The following is a 15,827-nucleotide window of genomic DNA, read 5'->3' as shown; positions in this document are numbered from 1 at the left end:
AAAACTTCTTTAAATTTAAAGTTTGATTTTCCCTTTATACTTACCTCGACAATATTATTTTATTTTATCCTAATCAAAGTTCCTCTGGATCAGGGAATTAATGTCGTCCTGGACAGTGACATCGCCATCATCGATATCATTTAGGACCTCTAATCTATCTGGAGCTTTTTTTTATCTCAGACGCTGCGTCACATCTTTTCTTACTTAATAATGAGCGGCATCTGGTCTCTATTTATCGAGAGCTTTGACTCCTGAAGAACCTGTCTCCTCCTTCTGGTTAGCACATTCTATAATAATTCTCTCTGTATGTGTCTTGCAAAAGAGAAAAGAAAAAGTCTCCAAAAGAGAGACATTTAACTTCCAAAATGGGGTTTTGGCTCTTTTAGGGGTAAAAAGCGTTGCAAATAAGGGGAGTGATCTGAAAGGCATGGGTGAAATATCGTTAGATTTTTTAAGGAGTGCTTCTAACCTTGGAAAGGCAAGTATATAATCTAGTCTAGCCACAATTTTTACTGAGTTCTTTGTTATTCCAGATAAATTAAATTTTGGATGGTTTGGATTTCCCACCAGGCCCAAGTATATCAAGCTGAAAACCCGAATAACCTATTCAAGGTCAATAAGCCTTTTTCTTATTTCTTGAACCCTCACAACCCTTAGCCTCTTATTTCTCTCTAGTTCTGCTATTGAATTAACACTGGGTTTCTTCACTACTTTTTATGCCACTTGATTCGGTAATAGTTCTTGACATAATAGAAAAAACCCTTTATATTGTTTTTATTATTCAAAGTCATTCATATACCAGTTGGTTCTTTTTTCACATAATTATAGCCCTCTCCCTTCCACCATAGGGACTTAGGTAAAATTCTTCTTTATTTTGATACCCCTCCCCCTAACAAAAAATATTTTCAAGTGCCTTTTTTACTATTTTCCCATATTTAATTTAATAACAGACATTATTCTTATTTTTAAACTGAACTTTTCTAAAGAATGCCAAGCCTTCTTATGATCTTTAAAAAAGACAAAAAAATTTAATGTTCTATTTTTTTAAATTTTTGTTCCAAGTTCCCTCTCTCGTCATTTATAATATATTCTCTGTACTTATTCTTAATTTGAACCCCTCCCTATAAGTGGTCGCGTGGTGCGTAAATACCCATTTGAGTACACATATTCACCATTTTTCTCACATATACAATATGAACATAATAAAAAGTTTTAGTCAAGGATATTAAGAAGAAAGATTTTTAATAACTTTTATTGCATTTTCTTTCTATTTATTATTCCTAAAGTTTAGGCAGAACAAAGAGGTAGATGTAAGGTATTGAGGTACTTTTCCTTCACATACATTTTATATAGATTTCATTTTTCAAAAACAACGAGAGTTCTTCAAGAGCTCTCCTTCTTCTTTTACTACTTTTTTCCTGACACATCATCATCAATTCTATACGTGACAAAAACTTTTTCTAACCTCCTATTACTGGTGTACAGACACACAAACACATTCTTAGTTACCTTACATTTCAAGACGTTTTTCTTTTAGTTATTTCCCCTTTATGTAAGGGAATACAAAGTAAAAAGTGGAGAAGAGATCTTAGACACTTTTTTCATTGGTTTATTTGTCTTTATATATAAACATTATTTATCCATATTGATGTAAACTATAATGTACTACTGTAAAAAATACATTTGCAATAATTCCCTTTAATGTGCCATTTTTTAAATAATGGTAAATACTAGTGTTGTTTTTCGGCCTGATTGTCTTAGACACATCTGCCCCTCTTATGATTTTTAGTGATTAAATCTAAAGGTGGGCTCAATAAAGTGTTTTCACACTCATTTTGCACGGATAACGTCTCTCTTTTTTTTTTGTTATTATTGTACTTCACTTCATAATTTTATTTGAAAATTCAAAAGTTACTACTTCAGGATAATAATGAACGAATCACCGTAGCTCATGGACAACATGGTCGGGAGACATTATTCTCGTGAACTCATTGTGCGTAGGTTCGAGCCCAGGTTATTCCTAGAGAAAGAAATTCTTCACACAAGATTCCTAGGTTAGTTGGAGTAATTGTAATACTATAATAAATCATATTTGTACAACTCAAAAATTTGGATAGGGGATAAAATCATTCCAGAAATTAAGACCAAAAAAATCAATGCACGATTTCAAAACTATTATACTTCAGGCTGCGTTCTGAGATCGTGGGTTTTGACTGAAATGTCAGTCCAAATTACTTTAGCAAAAACAAACATAAAACCAAATCGAAAAACACAAGTAAGTATATTGAAATTATAAAATTCATTTTTATCAATTTTTTTCTAAATAGTGTCACTTGACTTTTATTATGTTTATATTGCAAAAAAAAAAAAAAAGTTATAAAGGTCATGTAGTCATTAACCTATTTCATTTTGCCTAAGGCACTACCACATTATATCTAATAATTAAGATATTTCAACTTATTGAGTGTCTTTCTATTCGTTTATTTTATTAACTTCACCTTGATTTTTGACTATGTAGAAGAGTGCTTGGTCAAAAAAGAATTATTTCCAAAAATATCACTGCGTATAGATTATTCCTGTAACTAAATCTTTGGATGATCTCAACGCAAACAGTTTCCCTCGTTTATTAATTAAAGTAAATGAAACACTAATTTTATAAAATTAGAACCAGTTACATATTTATGGTTCCAGAAGCAAAAAATACTCTCTGTACTTGATTTCAAAAAATATCCAGAAAATCAAACACTCTAGTTAACATATTTTTTGACTTTCTCCAACAGCCGCAATAATCAAAGTCTATAACGGTTGACATCAGTTAGTATTTATAAAATATATAAATTATCATTGTTAGTAATAGTTATACATTTAAAATAATAGTAGTAAAAATTTAAAAAATAAATAGAAGAAAGCATAGAGCTATATAATTAAAAAGACTATCTGATCTAAAATAAAAACTGGGCGAGTTTAATATTTATATGCCGGACCAATAAAGTTGAAAGATTTAGACCAAGCTTGTCCAACAAAAAATCTTTTTTAAAAGTATTGCTAATTATTTTATTCTCTACTACGCCATTTATCCTAAATTATCTCATTTTGATGAAATGAATGAAAAATAAAGTTTACATGCACATTGCAAATTCCAAATCTATTTTTTGATTTATTTGTCTGAATATTATAATAGTATATATTTATATGCATATTACGTATTATGTATATAATTGTAAATATGTAATCATATAATTTTACAACTTTTTAAATTGTTGTGAATATCAAATTTCTTCTGAAATAGTGGTTAAATCTGAAAGAAATCAATACTCATTCATAATTAGAAACAATTGGTTATAATATTTTTACCTACTTTCATTTCAACAATTATTTTCCCTTAAAAATATTTGAGCCTGTGAATAGCTTCTATATTTTTGTTGAATGGTTTTTATAGTGTTATGTTACTGCATTTCTTTTTTCTTTTGACGCTCTACTATAGGTATATATCTGTACGTAGAATTCTAGTTAGGGATGTACTTATTTTTCTGTCCAACTCTAATGAAGTATTTATATTTTTGTTAATATTGATGCTTTGATTTTAAAATTTGAAATATAGATATGCCTACTCCCCCAAATATCTTGGCTCTTTCAAAAAAAAGGAGAATTACAAATATTTTTTTTTCAAAAATGGATTCAACTAGAATTTTAAGGGTTAAATAAATGAAATTTAAGATACAGATTGACTTTGTTTGTATTTACCTATAAGTTTAAGGAGACTCCTTAAAATATTTATTTATATTTAACAGATCACAATTGGTCTTCACTACTTAAATAATGATTTATCAAATCTTTATATACTGAGAACGTGGTAAATTAATGTTTAAGTAATTTGAACAAATATTTCAGAGAGGAGAATTCCCCCCCCATCCACAAAAAAAAATTACATTGAGTTTATTGACAACCAAAAATTTCAAAGACATATTTTGGTCAATTATACGCTTTGTATTCAAATTTCTTGGATAAGTTGAGATGCCCAAGATTAGCTATAGCTAGAGCCTTCTTTTGATATATAAGACTTAATTGAAATCCGATATGGTATTTCAAATAAAGTCAATCAATTTCTAAATAAATAAAAATGATGAAATGATTTTTCTAAATAAAAATGCACTTTGAAAACGTCTCTAATGGATTCATCCTTAATATTTGTTGAAATCAATGTTAACTAAAGTTCATTTGGGGATACTAATATAATTCATACTTAATTTCGAGAAATATCACTACAACTAGCTGTTTTGTTGACGGACTACAGATGGGGCATGCTTACTTGAGTAATTTGGCATGTAGTGTACATATCAAAAACTGGGTTAAAAAATTATTTTAAGTTGGAATTGTTGGTTAAATGATTACTGAAAGTAAAAAAAAAGGTAACGTTTGCTTTATATTTGATGAAGCTAAATACATTTATTATTTAAATTGTTGTTATATATATAAAAAAAATTACGTATCATCATTTATTCAAATATTACTGTGTTATTTGTATATACACTATATATACAAGGACATGTTAAGAAACTATACGTTTTTTAATACATTTTTATCACCCCAATTTCATGAGCACACATTCAGGTCTAAACTTGATCCGGATATAAAATAGCCACCTATCCTGTATATGTTTTTTTAGTACATCTATGAAATAAGAAAAATTTGGGAAGACACGTTGAGAATAAAATAGTATTTCAAATGTTTTGCAAAAATAATTATGAAATAAAATACATACATAGATAAAAAACAAAAAAAAAAACAGGAAGAAATATCAATGAAACGTAATCTGCTTACAAATGTGCCTCTCACATATTCCATATAACTAAGTAATTGAAAACTTTTTTTTAGAAAAAAAAGTCTTTCATGATTCTTTATTGACACATTAATTACTTTACAAGGATTTTTATAAACTTACATTCTCCTATGACAAAGAAAAAACATTACATATATACATATATATATGAGTCCAATTACAATTGTTATAATTGTTTTTTTTTTGCAATATGATACTAACTAAAAATAATATGATATTCAGCAATTGTCAAAACTGTAATGCAGTTTAAATAAGACTTTATAATTATGTCATAAAATGCAAATATGTATAGAAAACATACTCGTATAAATATATTGACTTGTAAATTGCTTTCATAATTATCTTATAAACTTTTTTTTCGTATTGGTCTTTGTTCTTTCAGATTCATTTGGAAGATTTTAAGGAAAAAAATATTTTATTCTTTTTTCTTCTCTAGTAATTTTATTTAACTAATAAATATCAAATAATTTATTTAATTATTCAGAATCACAATTTGACACAATCAACATAAATAATATGATCAGGAAATGATAAAATGAGTGTATTTAAATAATTAATTATAATCAAATGATATATATAATCTAGTTCTACAGTTTCCATTTCTTGCCCCCTCCCCTTTTAATGAGGATTAAAATAAGTAAATTTTCTATTAAAGTTATCAGAGATAGATAAGCAGTTCAAGACTAACTAATAATGCTCCTTGGTTGAATGTTATTCGTCAGCAGTGTCAATTAAAATTATGTGGCTAGTGGTGTGTCTTCATTTGAAAAAGGAGTCCTTGATATTAATTGTGATGGACATGCAGCATGCAGTTTTGGATTCCAAGGGTATGGCTATAACTATCTGGCAAAAAATAAAAAAATACAAACAAAAAGAAAGACATTTTATGTGATGTTTATGTCTTATGTAGTCCATGACTGACCTCCACGAGGAACACATCTCTTCTCCAGTACTTTTCCAGTGTTTTTTGTATATCCCACATTTAAAAAAAGGAATTAACCTGTGTATGTTGTAGGGGGAAAAAGTGAACTTTCAAATATAATATAAAAATTTGACTTGTCAAAATTTTGTTTTAATTAGTCTTTTATAAATAAATTTATAAAAACTTATTATATCAGGAAAATATTAAAAAAAAGAAGCCATTCGCCGTCGTTTCTAGAAAATATTTTCACATTTTTTAAAAATAAAACCATTTTGGCTTTTTTCATCTCAAATTAATTATTATTTGACATGAATCTCAAAAGTAAACCATATGGATAATTAAAATTACCTATGCAAAATATAGGTATTTGCTTATCCACGAAAAAGCTTTCGAAAATCATCTGAAATCCCTTATTAAAGATTATAATTTAAAAATAGGGATCACAGATTCGACAATACCAAATGCATTAACATAAAATGGATCTTTTAATATTTATCTGAGTTAATCCAAATTTATTTTTTATAAAAATAATAAAGAAACAAAAATTGACTCAAGTCTGAATCGTAATTTTCTGGTATTTTTACAAATCTCTGCTAATTATGATCATAGAAATGTTCTTTGTCTTCATTTCTAATAATTATATAGGTTGAATACCTCTTTTGTAATGCATTAATGTATCAAACAATAGTTACGATCTATTTTTAATTCAATACAACACCTACAATATCAATTTCTTCATATTGAATTACTCAGCAAACATTTCATTGGCATATAGCAGGCTATATACCTATAAGTAGAAATCAGAGCTGTGATAGCTATATATTAGCAGAGCATTTTTTCAAATAACAATGAAATCTACTCATTAATGAAAAAAAAGCTACTAGCTTGATTTCTTTCTTTAAATATTTCTTCTTTTAAAATACTGTATATACAAATTTGCGTTACGATAGTTCAAATAAAACGATAGTTGAGGAGTATTTAAGTATACTTTTTTTTTTTAAATAAACATAATAAATACATAAAAGATATTATTCATGTAAGGTTGTGAGCATAATAATATTTTTTTTTGAATTTAACAAGAATTAAGGAGGTTAATTTTCAAAAGTTGGCAATAATAATGATTAGTACACACCTCTAAATTTAGATACAATATACAACCTGCAATTACTTAAAATATAATTCCATGATACTTAAATTCATTCGCCGTCTCTCATGCAACTGTTCTTGTGACAAGTTTCTTTTCCCAACGAATCCAAGAAAGTTTAAAGTGTTACTATAACTTTACTTACAACTTCATATAAATTTTGTATAATCCATCAGATGCCTCTCAATTTCATCTTCTATAACTTTACATAGGTTAAATCAAGATCAAAACTACATTCAAATGAATATTTTTTTCTACCTACCAAAAAATTAAACTATTAAAAAACCAAGTACACTTCTTCATACAATACTTTTAACAGTTCCGAGTCTTGGGTTTTGCATTTGAACAAAAACAAATAATATGTACTTAGTAGTATTTTTCCACACTTTTGTCACTAGCTAAGGAAATATCCATAAAATACATACCCTTCAGAATCTCGGAGTATTTTAGCTAGTTATATACTAGTTTTGAGCATTGGTATGTTTTGTATTTTGGGTAAAATAGTGTATATATTAATTTCGGTTGATCTATATAGTTATTTCTTATCATAAATAATAGTAACTAGAAAAAGTTATATTAGCCCTCCCAAAGTGGACATATTTTTTATAATGTAGTCAGTGAAATGGGTAAAAAAACACAAAAATTAAACGTACTTAAATAGTTGATAAACAGCTGAACAATTATGATAATTATGCCATTTAAATTTTGTACCCTTTTATTAACTATTCTAACCATTTTGTACTCGTGCATTCCATTCACCATTTTGAGGGATTTATGTTCAAATTACTATATTTTCCATTGTTTTGGTCAACTTATTTTTTGCTTTAAAATATGCCCATACTCTTGTTCAGCATAATCACATTATATATTTCATTTCTATGACCTCAGTCCTCACATTGAAAAAAAAGAATCAAACAAATCAGAAGTAAAATAAAGGAACGACTTTTCAACAAAAATTGTTAATTAAATTTACTAAACTTCAATAAAAATTGCTAAGTGCACAAAAAAAGTATGAGCAAATAATTATATATTTTTGATTGAATGTTTCAGGAGCATACTGGAAAGTATTACTGATAAAATGTAGATTTAAAGGAACAAGCAACATTTTTATAAATTTTGGAGTGTATAACATCGCAGTGCAACAACAGAGGGTTAATTCCTTAATACCCTCATTACACAATTGTTTTATAACTAATATAAAAATACAAAAATAACCTATATTCATAAAGCATTCCTTGTATTTACTTTGTTCAAGGACACAAGGGCAATCCTACTTTTTAACAAGGACTATAGATTCCTTTGCTTATTATGTATTTGTACATAAAATATGTAGGTACATTTGTATTTCTATGACTTGAATAGGCTACAATGTCATATCTTTTTGTATGAAATGTTATGCATCATAAAATCCTACTGCTTCCAAGGCTGTAACAGATAACAATGACGAAGGAAACCATTCAAATTTCCTATTGCATAAACATTTTCTATGGATCAACCATTGTATGATTTTCCTCAAAAATAAAAACGAGGAGAAAGCAAATGACAAATTTTAATGGACCAAGGGTAGATTATTATTATTTTACCATTATCATTATTTTCATTATTATTATAATCATATGACATCATATCATATTGAATGAAAAAAACAAATCTTTTGTTATATCTTATTATATAACAACCATTTTTTTGTACGTTTGTCTTTATATTTTATAATGGTCAAATAAATATTAATATAAAAAACTGTTAAATAACTTTTATCCCTTCTATTTGAAAATAAAAATCATATTTATATATGTATGTATATTGTACTATCCTGTTTTTTGTGCTATGGGGAGAGTGAAAAACTGAATTTGCCAAAATACATAAGGCTCATAAGTACTAATTGTACAAAAAGTACTAAGACTTGCCTCTAAGTAGTAATTAAAATATTCATAATTGATCAAGATGATGTTGCATATATAAAATCTCCAACCGCCTCCAGAGCCCCTTAGACACATTGAAAACGTAGGCCTTTTCATGATCCTCCACTGCTGGTTAACAGAGGTCTTAAGTGGATCAATATTGGGGTGGCGGATTTTGCAGGCCTTCTTTTCAACTTTCCCCCAAACGGAGTGATCCAGTGGATTCAGATCTGTGCTCTGAGAGGCCAAATTTCTCCTTCACCACCCAAACAAAATTATCTTCTATAAAAAATAAAGTTAGCACATATGAATTTCTCTTAACGAAGACTTAAATTGTTAAAAACCTTTAATTGAAAAATTATTAAAGTATCGAAATAAGAATACCTTTACCACTAATATGATATTTTGGTATCTTGATAATAGTAGGCTCTAATAGGACTTGATTAACAGTTTTCATATTTTATCAAACATAAACATAAAATGTTTTACCCTAATTGGAGGAACGGTCGTTGAACAAAATTATCTTTGATTTTGCCTTTTTGTTCAAATTTATAAATAATTTAATTTTGCAATGCTATGTTTGATAAAACAGAAATCAATCTAATATACTGTTTTAATTTTTAAATCATATGCTTTTCAGATTATTTGTTAAATATTTTTACTATGATATTTGTACATACGACATACTTATTTATGCATAATTAATATGTTTTTATATCGTATATTCAAGAAGAAACAACATTAGTGAGGTCAAACCAGGCATGCAGATATAATCTTTTGCATTGTTATTCTTTAATAGTTCCTTATAATAACAAAAATACGAACAATAGAGATGCAACAATAAACCTTTTTCTTGATATATATATAGCTTTTCATTGACAAATTTCTATATTGTTTTTTCTTATTAATTGTTTAACTAGGTAATTTATTTCCTACACGCCCACCAACATTTCAATATTCATACAGCGCTCCTTATATTTATTCAATGAAAAATTTTCATTTTTATTTAAACATTTTTTGGTTGTTGTCATGATCCATGGGATATTTGACGCAATCATAGTTATCATTCATAACTTTTTTTGATGGGTCTACCATATATATGGTGATGGACGAATGGATTTTTAAAAGTTAAGTAGGTGTGGTGTGGATAGCAAGAAATTTTGCGTACGTTGTGAAAACTTTCCTGTAGATTTTTAAGTAGCCACAATAATCCTGTTTCCAACATATAAATACTATTTATGAAATCAATTTAAAGAATATACAAGTCAATAACTTTTTCACAAATTACATTTGAATACGACCGTCAAATGTTTTTATGATTACGAGGCCAAATATGAGTTAAAAATGTAAAACATTAGGCTTGATAATAGTTTTTTGGGCAAGAAACAAGCTGTTTTATTATTAACTTCCAATGTGTAATATCAGATACAGATATAATAAAATTTACAGGTGATTCATAAGTATAAAAGATCTGAGAAGTTAATCCCACAACCTTCTTCAAGGCTCTATGAAACGTTAAAATATAAATATTCAAAATGTATACTAAGAAAATTGTCACACATATCTTTATACTGAACTTTACATAATCCCCAATTTCGCCTTAATAAGTGAGTCTTGAATTTGAATAGAGAATCAATAACTCAAATTTAGTTGGCTACATCAAACCAATAAAAAACTAACTGCATTTTAATAAAATATTGCTCCTCATAAAAAAAAAAAGAAGTGTTTTACTCCACAAAATATATTTTCATTTCGAAGAAAATTTGATTAACAATATGCTTTTTTCCTACAAGAATCAATATTTTATTTTAGAATTATTATACGTATTTTTTAGTTGTTGCTTTTTTTGGATTGGACAAAAAGAGCCTGTTCCAACTTTCTCAGATCTTCCATATATTATGAATTATCATTCAATAAGTGCAAAGACTATGAATTTAGCTAATATTTATAATTGGAATACATTTGTATTTTTGTTTTAACAACAGACATGATCTATTTAATATGAGTGGATATAATTTTTTCAATCAACAAAGTAAGAATAACTAAATCAATTTTGATTTGATCCAAAGAGATAAGGATTTTGACCCTGCACAATAAATATTTATATATAATTATAGTTTAGTTCATAATTATGATAATAATAGGTTATATTGACAATTTATAGGGCAGAGAACTATAGATATAGTTGATTAAAAAAATAATACATTTAGTTTACCTATTTTACGTCATGTAATCTTTTAAACCATTTTGAGTCAGGGAAAAATAGAATTCTTTAACCACATCTGGATGATTGATTGACAATCTTTTTAGACGTATGTATCAGACTTATACATATAAATGGAATGATCAAATTGAAATACTCTAATTAAGATCATTTTATATTTGTTTTAAAATTATTAAAATACCAAAGATGTAGAATTAATTATGGAATAGGACGGACAATTGCTTTTGAATTATGAAAAAAGTATTGTTTCATCCAAGTTTTATTTTTTCTTCCATAATAGTAATATGAAAAACGTTAGGAAATTAAATGACCCGTATATCGGTTAAAAAATCTTTTTATCTTTCTTTATTTTATTTATCTCCATCCGCATGTTTTATTATATTATTTTTTTTTATCAAATGATAATTCTAAGTAGGTGCAAACAGGAACAAAGTTTTTTCATGAATTAATATCCTTTTTAGGGCGTTTTATATACGAACATAATATAATCTTTACAAATTGTTACTTATAGCTACATTTGCTTTACGTTAAGACAGTAAAATTTGCATAAAATTTTATAAAAAATATAAAAGTGTAATGCCAATTTTTTCAACATTTGTTATCAATTTTTAATTTGCAATTTTTTTAGATTTAATGGATCTTTTAATTTTATGTCTTATAATTTTTAATTATGTAACATGAGCATAAAATTACAAAAACTAACAGACAAATCATTTTACTATTATTTAAATACACTAATTATGTTAACATGAAAGATAAGATATATTTTAGTGCAGAGAAAGTTGTAGGGTTAGTACTTTCTTATTCAATTAAAAGCAACGTGGACTCTTATAATTAATAAACTAATATTATTTTTCGAATTGTAATGTTTAACTAAGTCCAAAGCTATCTCTCAAATATATATTTAAAATATTTATATTTTATCTAGTTTTTCATTTTGAATGGTATCATCTGTAAACCGTTTGAGATAATAATACCTACTACAAAGCTAAAATAGATCCTCAAAACGACGTTTTTTATTCGTAAAAATATTATAAAATCATTAAGAACACAAAGATAAACCTCATATGTGTTTCTTTATATTCATAGGTCAAGTCTTTCACTCTATAAATTGAACTAGACAAAGAAAACGATATCACATCAGTACCTTACTGTATTCAAATTATGGATGTCTCACTACCAAATTTCCAGTAACAAAATTGACAATAATTTTTAAAGAAAAAAAAAATATTCTTTAGAATATGTACTATCAGAGGTGTTAATAGGACTTTTCGTTAAAAAAAAATAAGGGTTGGCTTAGAATTTCCATCACTTTTTTTTATTAAAGGCAATTGTCATTTTTTGACTGCAACATAATTTTGAAGTGTTACGTGATACATTTTTAAGATATCCGCTGTAGTGTTTAGACTCGGTCGAGCATCACTTTTTTTTCTGGTTCGGTCCTAAATTATTTTTACAGACCAATTTTTGGTCAAGACCGTGGTGTCAGACTGTAGATGCGATATTTTTTGGTCTCACCATATGGTCAGATTTTTTTTGTTTCATATATTATGAGAGATCGAATTTCTATGTTTCTAGTTAAACAGTCATAGATGTTTTCATTATATTCAAGAAAGATCTTGCAATCTAAAAGTACAAATTGCGTACCAGAACAAATACTGTATACATATAACATTTTTATAAAATCGTACAAGAATGAATGTTTAAACGACCTTATTTTTTTGGACCGAACCATACTAAATTTTTCCTTTGGACCGATCTAGACAAAAAAATCTGTCTGACCAGTTCAGAGAAAACTAATTTGGTCCAACAAAAATCATAATAGTCTCAGAAAGGTTTAGGATTTCCAAATCGAAAACAAACACTAATAAGTAGGCACTTATACTACATACAATGAATATGTGGATGCACTAGTTGAAATGGGATGTAAAATGACTGAAAAATCTACCTTGAAAGTCCCACTGGTCACAGTAAGAACTGAAATAAAAAAATGTCTGGTTGAACGAGTGGCGTTGTGATACAAGTTGTCGGCAAACAAAGTACTTTTTTCCTCGTCGTTAAGAGGGATGGAAAATATATAAAGAGGGAAGAACATCAATTAAAAAGGTTTTGAGTTATTTCCCTGAAGAAACATTTAAAGAGGATGAACTTGGTGGAGGATGGTTCAGGCAGATGTTGTGGAGAATCTCCTGCACATCTTATAACAAGATATGATGCCCTAAAATGCGTGAGGATAAATATTTGGGATTTTAGTTAAGATCTGCAATGGACCGAGAAAGACATTTCATTTTTGGGAGATATAATTATTGCAACTGATCGTTTTGGTGATGCTTTTATAGAAGTTTGTGATTTTGACAGCAACGTGTACTGTCGTGAAATGACATTATGTATGTTGATTTTTACTTTTAGAGAAGATCTTATTTTCATTGTGGTGTGTTTATGTTTATGTTTGATTTATTTTTAGTTAATGTTTTGGTTTGGAAGTGGTGTTTGTTTTAAGTCTTTTATATAAGTGTTCCCTTTGGGATTTTATTTTATTTATAACAATGTAATGATTACATTTTGATATGAAATATACCTCAACTTCTTGGGTATATGCTATACGCACGGACTGTTGCATGAAATTGGAGTTTTCGTGACTTTGGGGCGGCTATGTCGTCGCATATGCTCCAGGGGTAAGAATAGAAAAAAAGTAGGCACTGATTTCAGTATCAGTGTAGCATAGCACTATTTTGAATGCATCAGTATCCTGGTACCCTCATAGTACCGTTATATTGAACAACTCCAATTCAAAATATATACCACTTTCAAAGTAGTCTGGGAAAGGTTATTCAACTTTTCAATCCTAGAAATCCCTTGGTAAAATTAAAAATAACTTTTATTTTCGAAACCTGCAGTACATACAATATACAAAAAATACATAGTAGAAATACCAATTGTTACCAATTTTTTGTAGATCAAGAAAAAATATTGATAAAGTATTTATTTTATTATGTGGCCCGTACGACTATCTCTTTACAGCATGCAAAAATGAAACATTTATTATTTTAACTCAAAATATTTCTTTAAATTGATTTTAAACTCCCATTCTCTATATTACTGATTAAAATATCGATCCTATCTAACTCGTTACCATCTTTTTTGAGTAGTTGCATATTATAAATTAATAACATTTAGAGTGAAATTCATGGATATTATTTTTATAACATTATGAATAATTTAATATTCCATTAGAAAGTTTTATAAAAGTATATATATACATAATACACGAAACAAAACCCGTTTCTCCCTTCTGATTATTTTAAAACTTTACTATTACATCATATGTCTCAAATTTCAAGAAGCTTAAAGATTCCCTTTTTGGATCATACATATCTTTTGATGTTACATATATTTTCAATCCCTCTATATTCATTTTACTTTCATCAGGCATTAATAAATTTTGACTTTTTATAAAGAACAAAATGTTGATCAATAATTTTTACTTCCCCTCATAGTTGTCTATATAGATGCATCATTTATATTATGTGTAAAGTTGTGCAACACGTTGAGAAAAATAACAGTTTTGAGATAAGAAAAGAAAAAACTGATTGAGCTACTTTTCTTTTTTGCATTCTTTAATACATTTCAAAGGTCTTAGATACATTTTCCCCTTATTTTGGTGTAATTTTTGAAATACATAATTGAATACTTATATATATGCTCAAATATAATTTTGCTTTATTTTCCGTGTACTAATGTTATTTGAAATGCGGAAGGTTCTCCACTCCATAGCAGAAAATATATTTTCTCTCTCCAAAATTTTATAAATAGTAGCAAATGTAACATTCAGTTATAATATAAGTCTTGCTCCTCCATTTTTGTTGCATTATACGATATGGTTATCACTAATCCATCGAGATCTATTAAAAAAGACTAAAGATTCGAATATGTATCACGATTCCATTCACAAAATAATCAAGCAAGATCTCAGATAAAGATTAATAAATATGTGTAGGATTCGTCATTTTCTTATTGAAGTTTCTCAGGTGAAAGGAAGAACTCAAGTTCCTTTGCTGCTTGAAAATAATCACACAACCTTCTCATAATGTATTTTGTAATGATAAACTTTTTAATTTGGAGCCCATCAAATATTGTAATGGTTTTTTTGAGCAATTTTGTCGGTCGGAAAAAAGAATTCGTTCAATTTCATAGAAGAATAACTGAAAATCAACTCCAGTTTCTATATGGACACCCTTTTGAACTCTATTGTGAGGCTATGGTTTCAATCTAACACTACAAGGTACAAAAAGTATAAATTCCAGCAAGATTCAGCTTTTAATTATGGATTAAAGATGACCACAGTAGTTTTTCTTCAAATACTCGACTTTGGCTTATAAGTTTATGACCTCCCTCTCGCCAGAATTCAACACTATCGATTATTTCATTAAAAGGTATTCTCACTAGGAAGGTCAATGACCAAACTTAACAAAATATTGAATCTTGAAGTCCACCATTTTGTCACTTCTTGAACTAACTTTCAAAAAAGTTGGAAACAGTCATTGCCCATTATGGAGGGCACAGGTGTGGCATTATCGGAACTTCAAACATATTTATTTAATTCTTTTAATAATTTGAAATTGTATGAAATATGTTTGAGATACTATGCTACCTAAGTATAGTAAGTATTTACTATTTACCAACATGCCCAATGCTGATGTTGAAAAATTCTTGAAACATCAATTTTTTGAATTTTCCTTCATATTTCTTCTCTCTAACCACTCTAAATGGATATGTATAGCTTTTAAGAGTAAGTA

Source organism: Lepeophtheirus salmonis, chromosome 6 (assembly GCF_016086655.4).
Source record: "Lepeophtheirus salmonis chromosome 6, UVic_Lsal_1.4, whole genome shotgun sequence".
In the NCBI taxonomy this organism is placed as follows: domain Eukaryota; kingdom Metazoa; phylum Arthropoda; class Copepoda; order Siphonostomatoida; family Caligidae; genus Lepeophtheirus; species Lepeophtheirus salmonis.
This window is presented reverse-complemented; position numbering follows the sequence as displayed.